This window comes from Terrapene carolina, unplaced genomic scaffold (genome assembly GCF_002925995.2).
Source record: "Terrapene carolina triunguis isolate 2854851 unplaced genomic scaffold, T_m_triunguis-2.0 Scaffold42, whole genome shotgun sequence".
NCBI classification, from domain to species: domain Eukaryota; kingdom Metazoa; phylum Chordata; order Testudines; family Emydidae; genus Terrapene; species Terrapene triunguis.
The window spans coordinates 64,637,967-64,660,834 of NW_020664393.1; positions in this window are offsets into that span (position 1 = coordinate 64,637,967).

The window sequence follows — 22,868 nt, forward strand, 5'->3', positions numbered from 1 at the left end:
AAGTTTGTTTGTTTTAAACCTGCTGCCTATTAATTTCATTGGGTGACACATGGTTCTGGTACACGTTCTTGGGGATTAGAGACTGCATCCAACTTCCATTCAATGAGAACTGGACTGAGCCCTAAATGAATAGTTGCCCTTTACCAGATTAAGACACATGCACATACAAGTAGGCTTGTTTATGCCGCTAAATATTTAAACATTTTCAGATCATCCCTATATATCTTGCAAGAGATTTCAATTTAAACCCAACAAGAGAATCAATTGTATTGAAAGTCATAGTGATTACATCTAAAAATTCATTTCAATCTGTTCTAAATGAAGAAGCCCAAATGTACCATTACATCTCTTTACACAGTCTAATTTAAAACACTTCAAACCAACGGTAACGCTTCATTCTTTCCCTAACCTCCCATAATTTTGATAAATGCAAATAAGCATGAATTTTCAATTCATTTCCCCCCACCAATAGGTGGCACTAGCCATGCAAGAATTTTCTATAATGTTATACCTGCAGTTCTCACATTCCTATACACAAAACATTCTGGAAACACAAAGCCCAGATTCAAGAAGACATATCTCAATCTGCATTAGTAGAATCTCATGCAGAATTAAGAAAGCGTCTGATAAGAAGCACTACTCCAAGGGAGTTAACTTCCTGGCATATACACCTCATAGGCTTTGCCAAACTAGCAGGTCTGAGTCAGCACCATACTAAACATGTTATCCACAGCCTGACTGTCCACGTGCTTTATAACACTGGACTTTATTCAAAATAAATAATGGTAGTAACAGGCCACAAAACTGAACTCTCCTCTGAAAAAGCTCTAATACAGCATCTTCATGCCTTAGGGTACATCTTCACTACCCGCCGGATCGGTGGGTAGCAATCGGCCTAACGGGGATCGATTTACCGTGTCTCGTCTAGACGCGATAAATCGATCCCCGAACGCGCTCCCCATCAACTCCGGAACTCCACCAGGGCAAGAGGCAGAAGCGGAGTCGACGGGGGAGCCGCGGCCATCGATCCCGCTCCGTGAGGATGGGAGGTAAGTCGATCTAAGATACGTCGACTTCAGCTACGCTATTCTCGTAGCTGAAGTTGCGTATCTTAGCTCGACCCTCCCCCCCCAATGTAGACCAGCCCTTAGACATCAATGTTCTCTGTACCAAATGAGAAGAAACTTATTTTAGTAGTTAGGGCAGAAGACTGGGAGAAAAGAGACCTGGCCCTGGCAAAGTCAATGGGAGCTTTGCTGTTGATTTCAAGTAGGCTAGGGTTTCACTCCTGAGCTCTACTAAGCTCTGCCAGCGACTTTGTGAGGTGGGCAAAGTATTCTAACCTTTCTGTGGCTCAGTTTCCCCCATGAAAATTGATAATATTGCCTATCTCACCGAAGTGTTAAGTAAAATGCCTGGACATCTTCTGATGGAAAGAACCGTGGGCTCAGTCATGCGAGATGTTAAGTGCAATTAATTTCAGTTTACTTCTTCGGGATTTGAAGGAACTCACAAGAGCAATAGACAAGCGCAAATATTATTGGTCCTAATCCTGTGGTCCTCAGTGAGGCAAAATTCCCATTGGATTTGGTGGAAGTTTAGCCTGTACATGGACTTCAGGATTTGGCCCCTTAATTACAACCTCATACTTCCCCCACAAACACAACACAGCTCAGACTTAACTCGTGCTCATATGTCAAGCCTGATTATTTGCTTATACTGCTGAAATTGAGATTAAGGTTATACCATTATGCAGATTAGTGTGCTGCGTATTTCATTACCTGTTGGAGGCAGAAGGAAGTTCATGGAGATGAGGGCAAGTCTGTCATTCTCAGTGGAAATGTGCTCTGTGGTATCATACTGTTAAGAGGTGTCCCATAACTTGGAATTTCTTTGCTTTTTAGAGTTTGCACTGGGAGATGTCACACTTAATCATCCTTAATCTCGTTCAAACTAAGTTTTTGTTCACAGAATTGTAACAAGTATAGTGACATGGAACAGTTATTCAACTGAGAGTGAATCAGTGACATGATTCAGCACAATTCAAACTCACCTGATTTATTTCTTTCCAGTAAGGAATGTCTGTTAGAGCCAGGAAATTTTTTTTATCACCAGGCTAAATTCATATCAACAATTAAATAATCATTTACAGAAAGTGGAATTTCGCTTAACAAAGAACTTCAGCACAATAAATCCCTACAGCCCTTTTTTTTTAATCTCTAAACTCTTTTTTCCCTTCATTTTGGTTTATTTTCATTGTATACTCATACTTCTAAGTGGCAAACTTTTGTTTTTCTGGGATTATAGCTATAAACTTTTTTTTAAAATAGCAATTTGTGTTTGAGATTGGAGAAGCATTTTTTTATTCAATTTGATGAGCTGTTAGCAATAAAATAAGATCTAAATAACTCACATAAGAAAGGTCCAGAGGACACCATTCCATCCAGCCTCTGGTATCAGAGCTGTAGAAGACAGAAAAGAATAATAAAATCACTAGCTATTGCCCTTGACCAGGGATGGGGACCTTTTCATCTTTCATAACTTATTGGTATCAGCTTGAGATCTATATGGAAAAGAAATGGGATATTGGGACAGAAATAAGGGGACAACGTTTCCTAAAAAGAGCACAGGACTCCATAAGACCTTAAACCAAAGACCTCACTCATATGGGCCTTGATTAAGCAAAGCATTTAAATTCATTTTTTATTTTAAGCATATGCTTAGGGCCATTCTTATTCAGCAAAGTACTTAAACACATGGTTAAGTTCCACTGAAGTCAATGGGTTACAAGCATGTGTACTTAAGTGCTTTGCAGAATAAGGATGGACTTAAGCATGTGCTTAAGTGTATTGTTAAATCTGGACCTAAAACTCCAGCCCCACGGCATTATCTAGATTGTGAGCTTTTCAATGCCGTGACTTCGTTTGGTTGTGAAGCACCAGGCACATTTATGGCAGCATTTCAATAATAATCTCTGTCGGGGCACCTTGGATAGAAAGAACGGAACCAGGACAACAGCTTCAGTACCCAGTTTCAAAGGCAGATCTTGCAATATTCTGCCCCAAACCCCAAGGAAGATGGCAAGGGCCAGTGTGAGCACAGAGACAGCCAAATAATCCAAAGGGTGAGAGACATTATTACTTATCATTATATTATTTATTTGTATTGTGGTAGCCCCAGCCATGGATCAGGACCTCTCATTGTGCTAGACTCTGATCCTGAAAGATCTTCTGTACAGGCCCCAGCCTCTGCCCCTAACCCCGCACAGGCCCTCAAAGAAGCTATGGGGTACCAGCTGCAGAAGGTCTCTCCCTGAGGATGAGCTTGCAGGATTGGACCCTAAATGTGGAAGCCATTTTATACGTGATTAAATATAGTAATCCCCATACCCAGATCATTAGGGTGTCTTTTAATGTGTCAAAGGGCAACATATACAATACTGTATCACAGCATCCTCACTAATGCTCTAGCTTAGAATGCTTTGTCATATTTACATGCACCAAAAGAAACTGCAGTAATGTAGAAATATTCAATACGGATTCTTATCTGGCATTTCTTAGACCATAAAATTGCCCCCAGAGCAACCAGTTTCTGGAAACTATTGGAAAACAGTACAAATCCCTTGATTTTGGGTACAACTTTCCAACTGCCCTTATGAATCCTGCAAATTAAAAGTGCAATCTTATCAATTACAATAAGAAATGCCAGGGCAATTACATGAGATAGTTATGTATTAAATGCAGACCACCCCAGAATTTCTTGAAATAAAAGCTGGAAAGAGATTACCATCCAGTGTGCTGGGACCTGCCAATCACAGAAGGACTGAATGCCTGTCAGGCTCTCTTATATTTGACTTGGAAGCAGCTCGTATCAATATGTAGTCAGGAAATGGCTCTTTAATCACTGCAAAGTCTCTCCTGATTTTAAAGATTAAATCAACCACAGGCAGCTAGGATTTTTTTCCCTCCTCCAAGATAACTGATGATAGCATTTGAGAATGATTAGCCATGCTGCATGGCATGAGCACACAGCTTGGTCCGATTTCATGCATCACGGGCCAAGCTGCACAACACTGATATCAGGTAACAGACTGTCCAATGAGATCTTAGAACCTCATATATGAATGATAGATGAGGAAGAGGCAAAAATGAAATATGGAAAGAAAAAAAGTTACCCAATATGTTAACGGTGATTTTATTAGAAACACTGCAGGGAGGCAACCCATGCAAAAATCTGGTTATCTCCACACCACAACCCCTCAAAGGGGTGGAAGTTTGGATGGTGACTCCTTGTACGTCATAGTAGCAGATTATCATTACTGGAAGTACCGCTTCCTTGGAAGGAATATCAAGCCAGACAGACATAAAGGAGTCAATATAAAGCTTGGGAAAAGTTTAACTAGTTTTCAGGATAATCTTTATAACCACATATGCAGATGGGCTATTTGACAAGCTGCCAAGAGCAGCTGTAGAATCAGAGATACCAAAGGCTACAGATGGCACCCACCTTTCAAAGGTAGCTTAGAACTAATTAAATCCTCATTAGGCATGTGGCATACATGAAGCCGGGGGTGCACTAGCACATCACTCATGGTCTTTTACAGTCCAAACAACCCTAAAAACTTCTCTCACACACAAACAGAAAACACTCGAGGCGCAACTGTAACTTGATGATGTACTCTGAGTAAGGGGCAGCGAGTAGCTGCACTGACCCAGAAGTAGACCTGATAACAACCTGAGATTGACAGTTCCTCCCCTGCTCCCTACTTGCTGTAGGGGAGGAGTCAAAGTTACTTCAGCCCCTTTTACAGATCAACTCGCTAACCCATGGGTGGCCAGCCCATTATTCTGCTTGGTGATTGTAGGAGGGAGAATCTAGAATTCCTCCCACTCCCTGCTCCTCTCTGTTCATTTACTTGCAGCAGGAATATTAGGCAAGCAACCCTTGCTCTCCCCACCACAACCACAGTCACAGTCTGACAGGGAAATACTCCCCTTTACTGTTCTGTGCAGTCGAGTAAGGCTAAGACGTTAGCTCTATGGAAGTACATTTTTTCACTGTACTTTGTGTGTCTCTTGTACCACAAGTGGCCATATTTAGTCTCAGGCAAACACTCACCTCTCTCACTTGCATTAGATTTACAAGTACATCTGTACCCCGATATAACTCTGTCCTCGGGAGCCAAAAAAATCTAATCGCGTTACAGGTGAAACCACGTTATATCGAACTTGCTTTGATCCGCCGGAGCGCACAGCCCCGCCCACCCCGGAGCACTGCTTTACCGCGTTATATCCAAATTTGTGTTATATCGGATCGCGTTATATCGGGGTAGAGGTGTAATTGCTGGGAGTATATTGACACACACTATCCTATCGACTGACTTACTCTGGCAAGCTTTTATCCTCTCCTTTACATTTAAAGGGCATGGTCTGAATTTTCAGATAAAGTTATGTTTTCTATTAAAATCTCTGCCTTGTGTTACAAGCTTGGACAGAAAAAAACTGCTCTTGAAGGTTATTGGCATTTTCGAGGATCTAAAAGTGTGCTCAGGCACTTCCTTTAAGTTGAAAAGGAGTGTGGTCACATGGACTATAATTTCACACTTCTGCATTCGACTTCTAGGTCAGTATGGAAAGACCATGTGAGGGGAAAGAGGCAGCAATAAGTTGTTCTCTCAAAGTCTGATCCAAACTCCATCAAAGTCAATGGCATGATTCCTATTGATTCCAGCAGGCTTTGGATCAGCTCATACAACTTGGAAGGGGCCATGTAAGTGGTTGCATTGGTGGGGGGAGAATGGCAATGACTCGATACACATAAGTATACTAGAGAAAGGCTTGTACCAAGCCCCTGGAACTAAACACCCCAAAACTTGAAGGAAATACAGGCTTAGATCTGAAATTTGCGATGCGGAAGTATCTAAATGTTTATTTGAAAGCCTCATGCCAGCCTAACTTGGGCATAGCACAAGCACATAGGGACAAAATCAGAAAAGCTAAGGCATAACGTGAGTTACACTTAGCAAAGGACATAAAAGACAATAAGGAGAGATTCTATAAACACTGGCAGCAAGCAAAAGACAAAGGGAAGTGTAGGTCCACTACTTACTGGGGAAGGAGAGCTCATAACAGATGACCTCAAGAAGACTGAAATATTCAAAGCCTATTTTCCTTCAGTTTTCACTTAAAAGGTTCATTGACTGGATGCTTAACATAATTAATATTAACAACGAGGGAAAGAATACAAACCGGAATAGGAAAATAAGAGGTTAAAGAATATTTAGATAAGTTGGATATGTTCAAGTCAGAAGGGCATGATGAAATTCACCCGGGGGTACTTAAGGAACGAGCTGAAGCAATCTCAGTACTGTTAGTGATTATCCTCAAGAACTCATGGAGGATGGATGAGGTCCTCGAGGACAGGAGAAGGGCAAACACAGTGCCTATCTTTTAAAAGAGGGAACAAAGGGTATGTCTATACTGCAATAAAACACCCACAGCTGGCCCATATCAGCTGACTCAGGGCTCTTGGAGCTCGGGCTACAGGGCTACAAAACTGCAGTGTAGACATTCGGGTTCAGGCTGGAAGCCCAAGCTCTTGTGATATAGATGTGATATATCTAGATTATAGTGAGGCTTTTGACACAATCCCATATGACTTTTTCATAAGCAAACTAGGGAAATGTGGTCTAGATGAAATTCCTATAAGGTGGGTGTATAACAGAGGTTTACACGGTTTTTCATTTCACCCATTTTCTGTTCCAATGATACTTCGGCAGCAGCAGTATTGTGATACGCTGGGATTTCAGCCATCAGTAGCTAGCTGCCACATGGTGTAGTTGCACCAGTTCAAACCCACAGTGCCAGCAGGTAAAATTACTATAAGCCACAAAATACACCAGATAGGGTTGTCAACTTTCTAACTCCACAAAACTGAGCCCCCTGCCCCACCCCTTCCCTGAAGCCCCACCCCTGCCCCTTCTCTGACATCCTGCCGCCACTCACTCCAGCCCCCTCCCTCTGTCGCTTGCTCTCCCCCACCCTCACTCACAGGCACCACCCCCGCAGCTCCCATTGGCCACGGTTCCCAACCAATGGGAGCTGCAGAGGCGGCGCTCGGGGCTGGGCAGCATGTGGAGCTTCCCTGATCACACCTGCGCCTAGGAACCACAGGGACATGCCGGTCACTTTCGGGAGTTGCGTGGAGCCAGGGCAGGCAGGAAGCCTGCCTTAGCCCTGCTGCGCCACCAACTGGACTTTTAATGGCCCGGTCAGCAATGCTGACCGGAGCCTCCAGGGTCCCTTTTTGACCAGGCATTCCAGTCGAAGACCGGATGCCTGGCAACCCTAGTATCACAGCAGCTTATTCTTGCTTGAAACTGCGTTTGGATGCACCAGTACAAACTGTGGCTTGTTGCAGCTTTGGCTGTCAACACCAGGGTTTTGCACTAAAGCAGCTACACAACTAACTAATGATGGCCATAAGTAGGGCAGATCGCCAGTGTAGACAAAGCCCAGATCTGAAAAACCTGACAGTTTCTCCAGAACATAATTCATCAAGATGACCAACCACCAGAAAACACTCAACAGCAATTCAGTCTGTGACTGCTCCTTCCCACACATAGTGGGACTTTGAGCATCATATCTCCAGCACATTAGCCCTCACTGACTAGAAGTAAAGGGATCTTAGGGTTGTATAGCTCAAGGACCTGCTTTTTGGATACCTCCAGACTTTCAGCTCTAGGTTACCCGTTCCATATAGCCAGTGTAGCAATAACGCAGGTCTTATTTATACTGTAAAAATGCATCATGTTAGAAAACGTGTTAACTCACATATTTTTGCCTTTAGAGTAGCCAAGGACAGTCCTGTTTAAAAACGTGTTAGCTGGTTCTGATTAACCCAAGAGGGAGGTGGGGTGGTCCAGTTGACCAAGATCGGATAACAAATTCTTCCCTTGTCCACACTAATGTCAAAATCAGTTGATCTAGTCAATTCATTTTCCCAATGCAGAAAAAACCTCAAAGTTATTGGCATTTACAGTTCTTCAGTAGCCAATGTGAAAAGAACTGTTGTCCTTGTTCCTAGACAGCAAGCGTCCACACCTCACAAAAGCCACACCATAGTGAGCACTACTTAGCACTCTTGTTGGCTGTCACTGCACAGACATGGAAAAAAACTCAGTAAACATGTAAAAGAGTCAAAACTTTTCAGGACTTCTTTAAGGCAGCAAAAGAAAAGCACTAACCCAATTTTATGCCCTTTTCAGATCACCTTTAAGGATGTTTGCCTATGGAAAAAAAAGTAAAAACCTTTTTATAGAAACAAATCCTGCATCCCATAAATGACTGTGAACTACCAATCACCAGAAGCTTTTTCCAAAACCCTTGAAAACTAGTTTTAAAAACAAGAAATATTTTGTTGCAAGGTGAAACTCTCTACTGGGCAACAGCATATAAACTGCTGCAGTTACAGGGGTCCTTGTCTCTGAAGTTTAAAAAGAATGGTTCCTCAGGTAAAATGCTAAAAAAGTAAACAGAAAATGTCCTTTAGCTCATTTCCAGTATGCACCCCAGTTGCTGCCAACCTGGGCTTACTGAAAGCCTTTAGGGTTGTTCTAACGGCAAATTAGCAGCTCATAATATCTGGACTAGATTCAACTGTCCTATTGAAATAATGCCATGCTTTCGTTAGTACTTCATCCAATACTATAAACTGAGAACTAGTTAGGGCAAGATAAAGCCTACACAATAAATCTGGATTATGTTTTTCTGTTAGTTACCAAAGGAGAATTTTGCTTAGTCTCTACCATTACTATACGGGTACATATTCAAGTAGAATAATTTCTGTTTACCTTCCTTTCAAATGCTCTCTGCAGAAGCTGAAACAAGATCTCTGAGGACCTATCGGAGTTCAAGGGAAGGAATGAAGAGCACTTCGAAGCTGCTGGGTTCTTTGGAATCTCAAATGGCTATATCATGCAATGTCTAGCTTCCCTAAAGGTTTCACAACACTCCAGAAGTTCAAAGTGATAAATATTAAGAAGTCAGACTATTCTAACGCTGTCGGCACAATGTGGTATCAAAGTCCTGTAATAATCTGAATAGCCGTCAGGATAGTGGAATGAATTTTCAGTCGCAGCCCACAGGAATTTCTGCATCCAGGCTCCATTAATCATCCAAGCTCTGCATGTTGCTCCTTATGCAAAACCCTTAATATTCAGCTAGCACTGTAAGATATGATAAGCTGGAATTGGGGCCAAATTCTGCCCTCAGTTATATCTCAGCAATGCCATTAACTTCATATAGCTGTAAGCATTGTCTGATTTGGCCCTTTGTCTTTTATATCACTCGAACGTCAAAACAAATTCAATGGGACTACTCACGTATTTAAAGTGAGGCACATGCGTAAGAGTGCTGCTAAACTAGGGGCCAAGTGAAGTCAATAGAGGTATGTCTGCTTATGCCAGTGGAGAATTTAGCCTTTGGAATTTTGCCAGGACAACCAGGCCTAACGCTTCTACTATTATGTGAAAAGTGTCATGGGATCTGTAATGATCAAAATTGGTCAGAAGGATCTTGGTTTTATGTCCCACCAGAAAAACAAGTGAAAATTACATTATGTGTACATACATATGGTGAAAAGCTTCTGGATTTTAGTACTTCAGAATAAGTATATGCTAGTTTAAAACGTGTTTCCCTTTCCAAATAACAGAGGGATCCATTTAAAATGTTGTGACAATCTTAAAAGAAATCAAACTATTTTTTCTTCCATAGTTAGTTAGAACTCATATTTACTACCCAGGTAGGTAGCAGTTTAGCTTCAGAAAAGTTACACACAAAACATTTGACCTCATGGAATATTCACAACTGTATTTTAGTTGACTTCTCTTCAGTGGCAGGTTAAAAGAGAAATTTTAAAATAAAGTTTGGATTTTACAGCACATCCTTACCATACACGAACAATGGTGGAGAGAATCCTCTTTACGGCACAGTCAAGTCCTGAAAGCTGCAATTTACAACAAGTAATTGCACACAAAAGGAAAACACTGCAGCTACAACCCTTACCACAAAGAACTGCGGATAGTATTTTTTTGCTAAGCTCAACCAATCAGGGCTTTGGAGCTGTGCTCCGGCTCCGCTCCAGCTCCAGGCAAAAACCTGCAGCTCCACTGCTCCAGAGCTGCTCCACGTTCCAGCTCCGGGCTCCGCTCCAAAGCCCTGCAACCATGAATCGTCTAATGTTGCTGCTTCTGTAAATTATGCAGTTGAAAGCAGCTTGACATTTTCCAAATTTCTGATGACCAAAAATCATGGAGGCCCAAACACACAGTAGGGATGGATCCTCTGAAGTGCATAGTATCTCCAGTGAGTTCAAAAGGAGGTAAGATTGTCTATTGTCTTGCAGGGTAATGTATTGGAGCAAAGACTTGAAATTTAGCAGGGTGGATGGCCTTTGTGTCAGCGATGTGCCTTTTGCCACCCTGCAAAAATCCACCCAATTTGGCCAATTTATTAAGCCTTTGAAAAATCTCAATTTGGAGGAGGCACCGAACACACAAAGTTGGTACCTATGAGGAAGTCAGATACACAAAGGCATTGTTCCTTGGAAGGCTTCCAAATAAACTTATCATATTTATAAGTAGGGAGAGGAGCCTAACAAAAGTCAAGTATAGGCCAATCAATTTAGAGATACAGAGAAAAGAAGAAAAAACCCTGTATTTTCCTATATTCCAGCAGTGTTTGACCCTACAATGAGTCTCCTTACTGACCAGCATAGGGAAACAGGTTTATCCTGTGAAGGTGGTGGAAAATTTTTGGAAAATTTCAGCAAAAATAGTTCAGCCATTTCCAAGAATAAGGCTAATGGAAAATACATTGTTTTGCACACATTAAAATATTCTTGAGACTTTTTTTTTTAAATCAGCTCTAACACAAAAGGAGCAGGGACTTGAAAATTGGCCTTTTTCTCAGGGATGTACTTTTTGCCCTGTGAAAATCCACCCAAATTTGGCAAAGTTATAAGCCTTTGAAAATATCTGTTCGAACATGCTCAGTAGAGACTTCTTCAATTTCAGCCACTAAAATCTCTAAAGATTCCATACTCACTAAGCATACTCAAGCCTCTCAGAGCTCCTAGCATTGTCTGGACTATGCTTGCACCATCCCCACAGAGTGATTGGCTCTGCCCTGAGGTGGAGTGTGCTCAGACTTTCCCTGTAATGGCTGCTCTGGGCCAAAGTGAATCCAGGCACTGAAACTGAGAGCAGGGAGCCTGTCTCTCCTGTGCTGTCAGTGACATCCCTGCTGGTTCCCAGGCAGCGTGGAGAAGGAAGCTAAGGGTCTGATTCAAATGCAGAGGAGACAATACATGGGCTGGGGGGAGGGAAAGAAGTAGATTGGAACAAGGAGGCTGGTGAAACTTAACCTCAAGGACTGGGGAGGTTGGGGAGACTGTGTCTGGGCCAGGAGACTGGAAGCTGGATGGGATGTGGGGAGGCTGGAACTGGTTGGGCAAGAAGACTGGGATTTGAAGCCAGGGCTTGTGGGGGAAAATGGAATCCAGTAAGGAAAATGGAGTTGGAGGGAACTGGGATACAGTTGGCTAAGGAAGGGGAGACACTGAGATCAGATGAGGAGCTAAGGGGAGGGAGGAAATCTGGCACTGCCTGGTCAAAGAGACTGAGACAAGAAGCCAGAGAGGCATGGGGCAGAAACAGAATGAGAACAGATGAGACGCCCACAGAGACTAGGATTGGGAGCCAGTGGAGAGTGTTTCATGTACCATGTGCTGGGTAATAATATGAGAGGACTCCGTGTTTCTAAAACTAAACTGGATCTTTATTAAGAGAACTATTTACAGAGGTGCTGCAACTACAGCTACTATTCCAAGCATGTGCTCACGGACTGGCTTCCTGGTGCCTCCTCCAAATTATTCTCTTCCGCAACCTGTGCTCCTCCCTCAAAGTTCCATGCAGGTTGCAACAGGGGGAAGGAAAGACATATCAGACGAGGAGCCAAAAGAGGGAAACTGGGACTGACTGGCGCTAGTTGTGGGGCGGGGGAGTAGGAGCGAGATTCGGTCTTAGACAGTGAGCCTGGAGAGAGAATCTAGAACTGACTCAACACAGAGACTGGGAGCCAATGAGAAAAATGGAGGAACTGGGTGCCAGTCAGCTAGTAGGGAAACTATGAGAAGAGACAAGGAGCTGGTGGGAGCAGAGAGATCGGGACTAGGAACCAGTGTGGGATGAACTGGACACAGGAGGAGGGAAGACAGATTTAATGAGCTGTGGTCCAGGGGGAAGACTGTGACTGGTTGGGCAAAGAGAGGAGACTGGTGCAAGGAGCCGGAGAGGAAGTGAGGGTGAGACTGAGGCTATGTCTACACTGACAATTGAATGACAAAATTTTGTCTTTCAGAAGTGTTAATCCTCCCTCCCCCAAAAGACAAAAGTTTTGCCACGACAAGTGCCAATGTGAACAGTGCATTGTCAGCAGGAGCGCTCTCCTGTCGACAATGCAAACGCCGCTTGTTGGGGGTGGAAGTTTTTTGTCGGCAGGGCAGCTGACAAACAGCGGCTACACTGCGTGACTTTTAGCGGCACAGCTGTGGTGACACAGCCATGTTGCTAAAAGCTGTGTAGTGTAGAAATAGCCTGAGACTGGATGAGGAGCCTGGGGAGGGAGACTAGGCCTGGGAGCCAGTGGGATGGGGAGGGGAGAGACAGATGGGAGGGGGAGCTGGAAGGGGGAACTGGAACAGGTTGGGTAAAGAGACTGGGGTGAGAAGCCTAAGGAACGGAAATTGGGACTGGGTAGGCAGGGAGAACAGAACTGGGACAACGATCCAGGGTGGAAAGGAGACAGGTGTGGAACCGAGACAGATTAGAGAGGACAGGGCAGAAGTGCTCAAGCTGAGGGCGTGCAGGAAGAAGAATCTACACTTCACTCCAGAGCAGGAAAGATTGCTGATGCGCCAGATGTGGAGGTGCTTTGTAATAGTCTAAGACAGTGGCTCTCAAACTTTTTTACTGGTGACTCCTTTCCCATAGCAAGTCTCTGAGTGCGACCCCCCCTTATCAGTTAAAAACACTTTTTAATATATTTAACACCATTATAAATGCTGGAGGCAAAGCGGGGTTTGGGGTGGAGGTTGACAGCTCGCGACCCCCCATGTAATAACCTTGCAACCCCCTGAGGGGTCCCGACCCCCAGTTTGAGAACCCCTGGTCTAAGAATACTGAGATGTACCGTAGTTATTAAGGTAGCCCGTGTAACTTATATTGCAGGTAGCGGAATGTTTATTATATGCCAAACCTGCTTGAATTCAGGGGGGACTGTGCATGAGGGTTACAGAATGGCTCCCCAGATAAGAATATCACAGCACACACATGAAAGACAATGGAGAAAGCAATTGACTCCGGTGATCCTATATCCTGTTCCAGGAAGATGCAAGCCTTTTTGTGTCAAGATGGGTACCTAGAGATCAAAAAGATACTAAATAGTTACAAGCCCTCTGAAAAGAGGAGGGATAGTTGTCATTTGCCAGGGGCTGTCCAGGGAATTGTCAGTGAACTCTGACACAGAGAGGGTCTGTAGAAGAACCTAGAGAAGCTTGTGCCTTCCCCAGCTCCAGGGACTGGTGAGTCTTAGGAAAAGGCAGACACGAGACCTCAGTGGGGCATGCATTCGAAGAGACTAGGATGGGTCAAGGGTGCATATAGCCTCGGAACTATGACACCTGAGTCTCACCTTTCCTCTGCTGTCAGCAAATATCTGGGAAACCCAAGGTGAGTGTCTCATCACCCTCCAGTGGTGCTGCTCCACACAGAGAATGACAACCTACTAATGCTATCAGTGACTCCATTATCTCAAGTGGTCAGAAGTCTGCATGGTGGATATAAAGGTTTCAACACCGTGGAAGTCCCATGCAGGAGTCAATATGTTGCCACATGATGGAATGTTTTCAATTTGCTGTTTTAGAAACCTAGGAAATTTCATGCCCACAAAATCCACATTATTATGATTGCTAAGTCATCCACTCAAAAGTTAGAAAATGCCCGAATTAAGGTTGCCAGTGCAACATTTATCTGCCCCCCTGTGTATATGCATTCTGATACAGTTTTAATTACATGATCACATGCTATTTTTCCCCACAGGATCCTTGCCTAACTCAGTACACAGGATATACAAATCCCCACATACACACTTTTTCCACTATAAGAGTAGGGTACTTTTTTTTGTTTTGTTAGCTTATATTGTTTGGGAAAGGGTTTAAACCAAAAAAGGCACTCTTTTAGCAGAATAAGAGTGTTCACGCAGGGGAAGCAGAGGGGAGTGGTAGTTATACTGGTAACATTTCCCAGGTTGAGAAGACCTTAGTCTCAAGAAGTCGAACAATGTAAGGGAATCTGAGTGCAAGAGGGACCAAACCACTGTAAGAGCGTCTAAGTTTACAACACCTCTGAATTTGATCCAAGTGCTTTAACCACAGGCAGCATTACAGCTATGCTTACCTAGGACTGTTTCTGTCAGTGCCAAAGTCACATTAGTGAGGGATCTTACTGACAGTGAAGATATGCAGGAGGGAGCCAAGTAGGGTGTAAAGTTAGAAGTGGCAAAGAAAAATCACCCTTGCAGTCGGGGGAGGACATTGTGGATCCACCGCTGCATCTCTGGACCTCCAGAAAAACCACTGCAATCCTGGACCTCCCTATACTTGCTGCTTCCACTGCAGACCTTCACATTGCTCACTAGAGCGGGTATCACATTTGCCTAAATAAGGACATTCTCCCTCACAACTCGATTTCTCCTTTTGCACAATCTCACAGTGAACTCAAAATCCTGTATTTAGGACACCATAGTCTGCTGTCATGGAAATAATTGAGATATCAGAGATTTGGCATTACGACTTCATTGCCTGACTAAGTAGGGGTGAGAAGATTAACTGAGTGAGAAAACCCTACTTGTAAATATGACTACCTGCTCATTTGCAAACAGAACAAAGAAATGTGTGACAATGTTCTCTGGGCCTGAGCCAAAGCCCATGGAAGTGAATGGGAAGACTCCTGATGATTCCAATTGGCTATGGATCAGGTTCCCTGAGAGACACAGGGGGATAGTTGTTAAAGTTTTCCAAAGTGTTACAAGTTCCTTTTCCACTTCCCAAACCAGCTACATTAGTGCTTCAGAGCAAGTTAAATTCCAGAGACTTTTCTAAAGCCAAGTCATCATTCTTCCCCTTTCCTTGCCGGAATCTGGTGTTTAAGGTCTGGCTTAAGTCCTTATTGATTGTTTTGAGTTGCAGAAGTGACATCTGTAAGTCCCTATCTTGTTTGTTAATTTTTACACTAAATCTTAGCTCAAATCATTTCATGATAAGTCTCCTTTTCCTCATCATTCTCACCCCATCTGCTCTCTCTGGGGGGACATTTGTTTTCCATCTTCCAAGCTCATCTCTTCAAACAGTAAGGAAACTGTCAGCTCCTGTGAAGATTTGTAGGGTACTAAATCTTAAACTTTAAACCTTTAAACATATTTATCCAGGTAAAACATTTTGAAGGAAATCTATAAATGCTCTGGGTTTACTGGCATATGGGGCAATGAATAAGCTGCTCAGGTTATGTTGACCAGTGGGTCACTGCATCCTCATTATCTTTTTTTAAACATTATATGACTGTTCTCCTGTAAATCAGTTCACCTGAACAAATATACTCTGATTGGATTATCCTTTGTAAAGCTTTTGCCACTGCAATTACTGAAGTTATGGGCAACCTCAGAAGGCAGAGTTTTAGTAGGATTAAATACCCCAGAATGTAGATTCTTACCTGACCCTTTTAGGTCTACAAGAATAAGTTCTCTAATGAGGTTTCTGGTGCTTACCATTTCCATTCACAGTGGATGTAACATCAGAACAGTCTGTCGTGGTATTACAACACTGCCGGCCCCACTAGGTACCCAAAAAGTACAGACCATGCAACAAAGAAAAGTTACCCAAGGCCCTGTTCTGGGTCTTTGTTTTTCCAAATCTCCCCAAGTTTCAGTTCAAGGAATCAATGAGGGGATGGGCTTCTTTCTTCATCCAGTTGCCAGCTTAGAATATGAATTATTCACAGAATTCAAGCACCAGTGTCACTGCCTATCAGAAGCTTTAATTACCTGACATTTTATCCAGATGTGACAGATGCTTTGTCCAAATAGACCTGCCTTTTATTTTTTCTTTCATTAATGAGTGTCAGGAAAGTCTTTGAGGTCTCAGGATAGGGGCTCTAGAAGTGCAAAGTCAATATTATTATTCATTTCATTAATTGCTGTTATTGTAACATGCTGTAGCGAGCACTGACAGTGTTAACAACAGAAATGACAGAGCGTAACAAAGAGATATACAGAAAGGAGGAGAAGTCACAGAAATTAGAGAGAGAAGAGATCTATGAAGTCATCTAGTCCACTCCCTGCCAATGCAAGCTTGTTCCCTACAGTATAATACTGTATCTGGTGCTTTGTGAAGTCTTGTTTTCAAATGAGAAGGCAGCATCCAAAGCAAGAGCAGCAGGTGTGACCCAGCTGAAGGAATAGGTGGATAGTAGAGATGGCCCCAAGAGTAGACTGCTGCAGCAGACTTGCCGAACGTCGAGCCACAGAGCCTCACAGAGACCAGTTAATTATAAGTGGATTACTATGTACTGAAACTGATACACTTTTACAGTGTATTTGTTTTGTCAGTCTTTTCCCCCTTTGGGAGGAGCACTGTGGTGTCAGTTTATTCTAGTTTCTGAAATACATTGTGGTTTTGAGTGTGTGCCGTCTCTCCAGCTGTCAGATTGTGCTGCTGATCACAAGATGCTTCTTCAGCATTCTGTGCTTTTGGGGGCCCAACTCAGCAACCCTTACACTGAACAATACCGGCTGTATGCATGTGAGGAAACCTCTTGACTTCAGTGGGACTATTTATATAACCAGGTGCTCCACAGTACATGGAAGAGTTTCCAAATCAGGCACTGAAGTGGTAACACATACCAAATTTAACTGCATAACACATCTGATGTGCAGTGAAATACACTATGGTAAACCACCAATGATTCACCATCTACTTATTGTAGAAAACAAATAGTCAGGTTCATGCTGACGATTTTTTCCCCCCTTAACAAAATAAAAAACATTGTTACTTGTATCAAAACTACTTACTTCACCGGATGTTATTAAAGGTGGATAAAGCATCGTGTTGATGGCATTTGCTATACTTATAGAGTAGCAACTGCCGCAATTAAATGCAGTGGTAGAATGTCTTGGTTTGCATGGAAGCCACATTATGTGAATAACATTATCTGGAACCTCAGTTCATAATTCAACATTTGTGATATAAAATGATTGCAGTGTTGTGTAAGAGGGAGCAATCACTCACTAGCAGTCAGAGTACGGTGACCATTGACTCTAGCAGATCCAGGTCCCTGAGGTACTATATACACTCAGCTCACACTGACGTCAGTAGAAGTTTGAAGGTACTTAACACCTTTCAGGATTGGGCCACTAGAACTACTTCCAAAAGGAAATAATCTTTAAGAGATAGATCATTTGCTGTTAAATGTAGCATACATGCAAAAGGGCAGAAAAAGGCATTTTGCAAAATGTATCTTCTTTAGTGTGATATTCCCAAGCTACAAACTTATTCACTCTTGGCTCTCTCTTTCCACTGTCTTATCTGTTATGATGTTGGCACAGAGCTCAGTTCAATGGGATTTCAGAACTGGAACACAACAGTGAATGTTCTCCAGGTTTTCTTGTCTTACAGAATTCCCTAACTCCCAACATACTTAAGGGGGAGCCGTGAGCTAAAGCAAAATTATAGTTTTGTCTTTTTCTAAAGCCAGAACTCTCTAGAGGGAATTACTCTTAGAGGGTATTTTTTTCCCCAGAACCTCTACCACCATCTCAGCACCTTCCTTGGAAAACATATGCTGATTGTTCCCTGACAAGAGTTTGAATTTATGAAGATAAATTAAACAAATTAGTTCTAATCAATTCAATAGGATTTTTGTTGTTCTTCTATGAGCAGTTGCTTCTATGAACTGGAATTTAATATTTAATCTTGTATAGCCAGCCAGGACGTTTATATAAAGTTATGAAGTCTGCCAGATTACATATAACAGCTGCAAAGAAAGAACAGAATATGTTTGCAACAACAACAAAAATCTAGCTCCTAGGCCTTCTTTGGAATATTCAGACTGCAGGTTTTGTAGTTAAAAGAAAGTAAAATTTTGCAACAATCAAATAAAACATGTTTTTAAATAATGCAACTTAAAACAGCTTAATGTTAGTCTTTTGTGTCTTGCTTTCAAATTACTTTAAAGAGGATTTTCAAAGTTCTTTTGAACAGAAAAATTACGGAAGTATTGCTTTATGCAGTCACTACCCTAAATATTAAAGAGATTCAGCAAAAAAGTGGTGTTTAATTAATATTTTTCTCTTTTCTCCGCCCTATTGTGATGCCCCATAATGCATCACTCTTTAATGTTACAACCACCATGGATCCAATCTACAGGGTCAGGTAAAAGGAATATTTTAAAATTGATTATATGGTTTCCAGTAGGACTCAGAACTATCTCTGATGTTAAAGAAGAATGATGATTATGGAGCACCAGAGCAGACCAGCCCTTTGAAAGGGGCCTGATATTTTTCTTTCAAGTGTTAGGGTTAAATCCACTTCTGGCCCTTGCTGTTTGGGGCCTTCCATACATACAAAAACATTTCATTCTTGTTTGTTCAAACATTCACTTTTTAATGTACTGAAAATCCCAGTGGGGACTGTATGATGGAAATAATGCCTATAAGAAAAATTACAGCTTTCATTTTCTTCTGAAGTGTTTCTCAACGAGGGCCTGGGTCACAAAAGATGCTAAGTACCCTCAACTCCCTGTGACTTTAAGAAGGGTTCAGGGCACTCAGCACCATGCAGGATTGGGATCATCTTGCATGTGTGTGGAAATCCTATTAACGGTATATGCCCAGATCCCAGGGTCCAGCTCAGCTGGGCTTAGAACAGGGCCTATGATGGAGGAGCAGGGGAATAAAGGCCACCTTCTGCTTCTCTGAATCTGGAGCCAAACAGAAGCCAGTTCAGCTCCTAGCAAGACTAAGACCAGCCTAAGAGCTGCTCTAAATTATGCCAGCAGGAATTCACCAGCAGCAGCTCACCAGGAATGGTGTACCAGCTAGGAATCACAGCAGGAGAAGACACACCAGTCATGCTTCCTACTGGTCCCTATATGATATAGATGCTGTGTGAAGGCGTGAGGGCTGGAAGATGCTGTGTGAAGGCACGTGGAATCTATAATGACAGCTATGCCAGTGCTTAATAAAATAAAGGGATTGTCTTATATTAAGGGGATCAGTAGCTTCCTTTTAGGGCAATTCTGTCCCCTTGGTACCACTGGAGCAGTGCAAAAAAGGATGTAGGAAGGGGCTAGAGCCATAAAAATCAGGAATAATCTATAAATACAGTTTTCAACAGGGCCAAAAATTATATAATGTGCATGTCAGAAATCCAGGTAGAGCTTCCTTGTGGGTATTTATTTGTTCACAACCAAGATTCACAGGAGTAGCCAGCAGGAGAGAGAGAATATTTAAACTGAAGCAGTGGTTTTTGTAACTCCTGGTTTTTTCATGGGATTGCAGTGCAAGTGGGTGGGGTGATGGGGAGTGATGAAGGATTATATGGCAGTGGGGAACAGGCTGGATCCCTTAACTGCCTAGTGCCACATTTTTTTCACATATGGATTTGTTTGTAAAAGTGTAGAATTTTTGAAAAGAAAATGTCATTTGGTGAGGGGGTAAGCTGAACTCTCTTGAAGGCTGCGTTCAACCTGAGCTCTTTTTTTTTTTTTAAAGCAACATTTGTATGTTTAGAAACGTTGAACTAAATATGAATTTCATTCTGACAAAGATTCAAAGCTCTTGTTTTGTAATGCAGTGTCCTGGGACAGACGATTGTTGCTCCATGCTGTGCAGATGTAGCCATGGATGATTATCCCTGCTCCCAAACCCCGCATTGTACCGTTTCCTCAAGAATCGCTCTCTGGTGACTGATTTATTTCTGCAGAAATGTGTACGTAAAACAAACTTATTTTACAACTGTTCTACATTCATCTCTGTGCGTCCCCTGCCTTTAACAATAGAAAAAACTTCCATGGAGGGATACAGCAGTCTACTGAAAGGCTCAGAAGGAAAAAAAATGAGTACTGTGTAACACTTGGAAAGGTTGGATTTTTTTTTTTAATAATAATAGACCAATGGAAAACAACAGGACTTGAGGTTAGAATGGAGGCCAGAGGAGGGGAAATCAGCAATGGAACCCCCTATCTGAAAGGAAAATATAAACATATTTTTTATAATTAGGGCCCTACCAAATTCACAGTCCATATTGGTCCATTTCATGGTCATAGGATTTTAAAAGTAATAAATTTCATGATTTCAGATATTTAAATCTGAAATGTCATGGTGTTGTAATTGTAGGGGCCTGACCCAAAAAAGAGTTGTGGGGGAACTGCAAGGTTATTGTACGGGGGGTTGCGGTACTGCTACCCTTACTTCTGCGCTGCTGCTGGCGGCGGCGCTGCCTTCAGAGCTGGGCAGCTGGAGAGTGGCAGCTGCTGGCTGGGAGCTCAGTTCTGAAGGCAAAACCACCACAAGCAGCAGCATGGAAGTAAGAATGGCATGGTTTGGTATTGCCTCCCTTACTTCTGTGCTGCTGCCTTCAGAGCTGGGCCCTTGGTCAGCAGCTGCCACTCTCTGGACACCCAGCTCTGAAAGCAGCAACGCAGAAGTAAGGGTAGCATAGTATGGTATTGCCACCTTTACTTCTGCACTGCTGCTGGCTGGGCGCCTAGCCAACAGCCACCGCTCTCCGGCCGTCCAGCTCTGAAGGCAGCACAGAAGTAAGGTTGGAAATACTGTGACCTCCCCTTAAAATAACCTTGTGAGCCCCCTGCAACTCTCTTTTGGGTCAGGACCCCCAATTTGAGAAATGCTGGTCTCCCCTGTGAAATTTGTATAGTATAGGGTAAAAGCACACAAAAGAACAGATTTCATCACAGGGAGGAGACCAGATTTCATGGTCCGTTACACGTTTTTCATGGGCGTGAATTTGGTAGGGCCCTATTTATAATAATATAGACCTGCCTTTATGTAGCACTTTTAAAATTCTACATTCAAATATCTTCTTTCATTCATGCTGTAGGCACACAGCACCACTGACGTGCAAGTAGGTCGCATGTAGAGTGTAGTAACCAGCTGGTACCCAGAGCACACTACAGATAGTAGGGTAGGAAATTTAGGCTAAGGGTAGCTGGGAAAATTCCTACTCTTACAAAAAGAGCCATGGCTTCTTTAATATCTGCATAAAGCAGGCAGGTCTATGTTATGGTATACAGTGAACTGTGTAGTGTTCAAATGAACTACAGCTGCCTACAGATGTTTGCAGTGGATATCATGTATGCCTTGAGGAGAATATATTTTAAAAGAGGCCTCTCATAGGCTTTCCTCACAGAAAATAGCCTAGAACATGTCCTCTATATTTGTTAATTACATGATAAAACATTATTGAAAACTTCCAATGTTCTGATGTTCAAGGTTTTTTTATATCCAGCCTATAAAATCAATGTTTGCAGTATCCAAACCAATTGTCAGGGAGCAATTTTGGCCTGTCCATGACAAAGAAACTCCCTCAAGAAGCTAAGCAGTTTCTGGGGGTAACTATCTTCTCAGCTCCAGAGGTGATCCCTCAATATCAGGATACATATAGGTGTTACAGATTAATCAGAGCCAACACCAAAGAGTTTTGCATACACAGGTTTGTCTGATTAAGGAGTAAAGGGCTAGGCTCAGAGAGAGGTTATCATTCTCCAGGACTATTAATCCAGCACCTTTCAGCAGGATGGCCTTTGCACCAAGTTTATTTTTAAAAATAATTAAACCAGAATGAGAATTGTATTAGTAGCGACAGAATTATGTGAATGCTCAATGGGACACCAAAATATGCTCACTGTTACATAACGGAGTGTGTTGCAGCTAGTAGCCCAGCAGGTTCAGCCTAAGGACAGGAATATGGTTGGGTTTTTTCCCCACAACTCTATTCATACTGCTGTAAAATAGGCTATATTTACACTTACAACAGTCTCTAGCTATGCACTACAGTGAAAGACTCCAGCAATGGGGAGGCAGAGGGAAAAGATGCTGGCAACAGGGAGATACCGAGCCTTTCCCCATTGTCTCCACTCTTTCCCAGCTGCCGGAGCCTTTCACTGCAGCAGGGAAAGGATCCAACAGGAGGACATTACACTGCTAAAAAGAGCCGTATAGATGGGGGAGGCACTGCTTAGGCATGCCGGAGCCATGTAGGGTATGCACCTGGGGATTCAGGCATGTAGGGCTCTCTACCCATCTAAGCCATGTCTCACCATCTGCACAACTATTTATACCTGTGCTTGCTCGGGGTATGGTGGCTGTACTCCAGAGCACTCTAAGCAAGGCAAGGTATTTACTATCTCAAAAAGAACTAAACATACACAGAGTCAAAATATTAGATGCACTGAAAAAGTGGGAGAGAACAGCAATGGTATGTGAGTGAACACTGAACTATCATCTTGAAGAACTGATGGTGGGAACATGAATTGTATTGCCCCTGAAGAACCTTGAAAGCTTTCAAATGTGAAACACTGGAACCAGGCGGAAGCCAGACCCTACAGTTTTCCCAAGGAGCGTCTCAACATTTTGCAGTCAGAATAAAGAAGCCTAAAAACTTCTCGCTGCTAACGTGGAGATGGCAATCATTCCCTCAGTGAGGAACAAACAGCATACAATGTACTGTGATTTTCA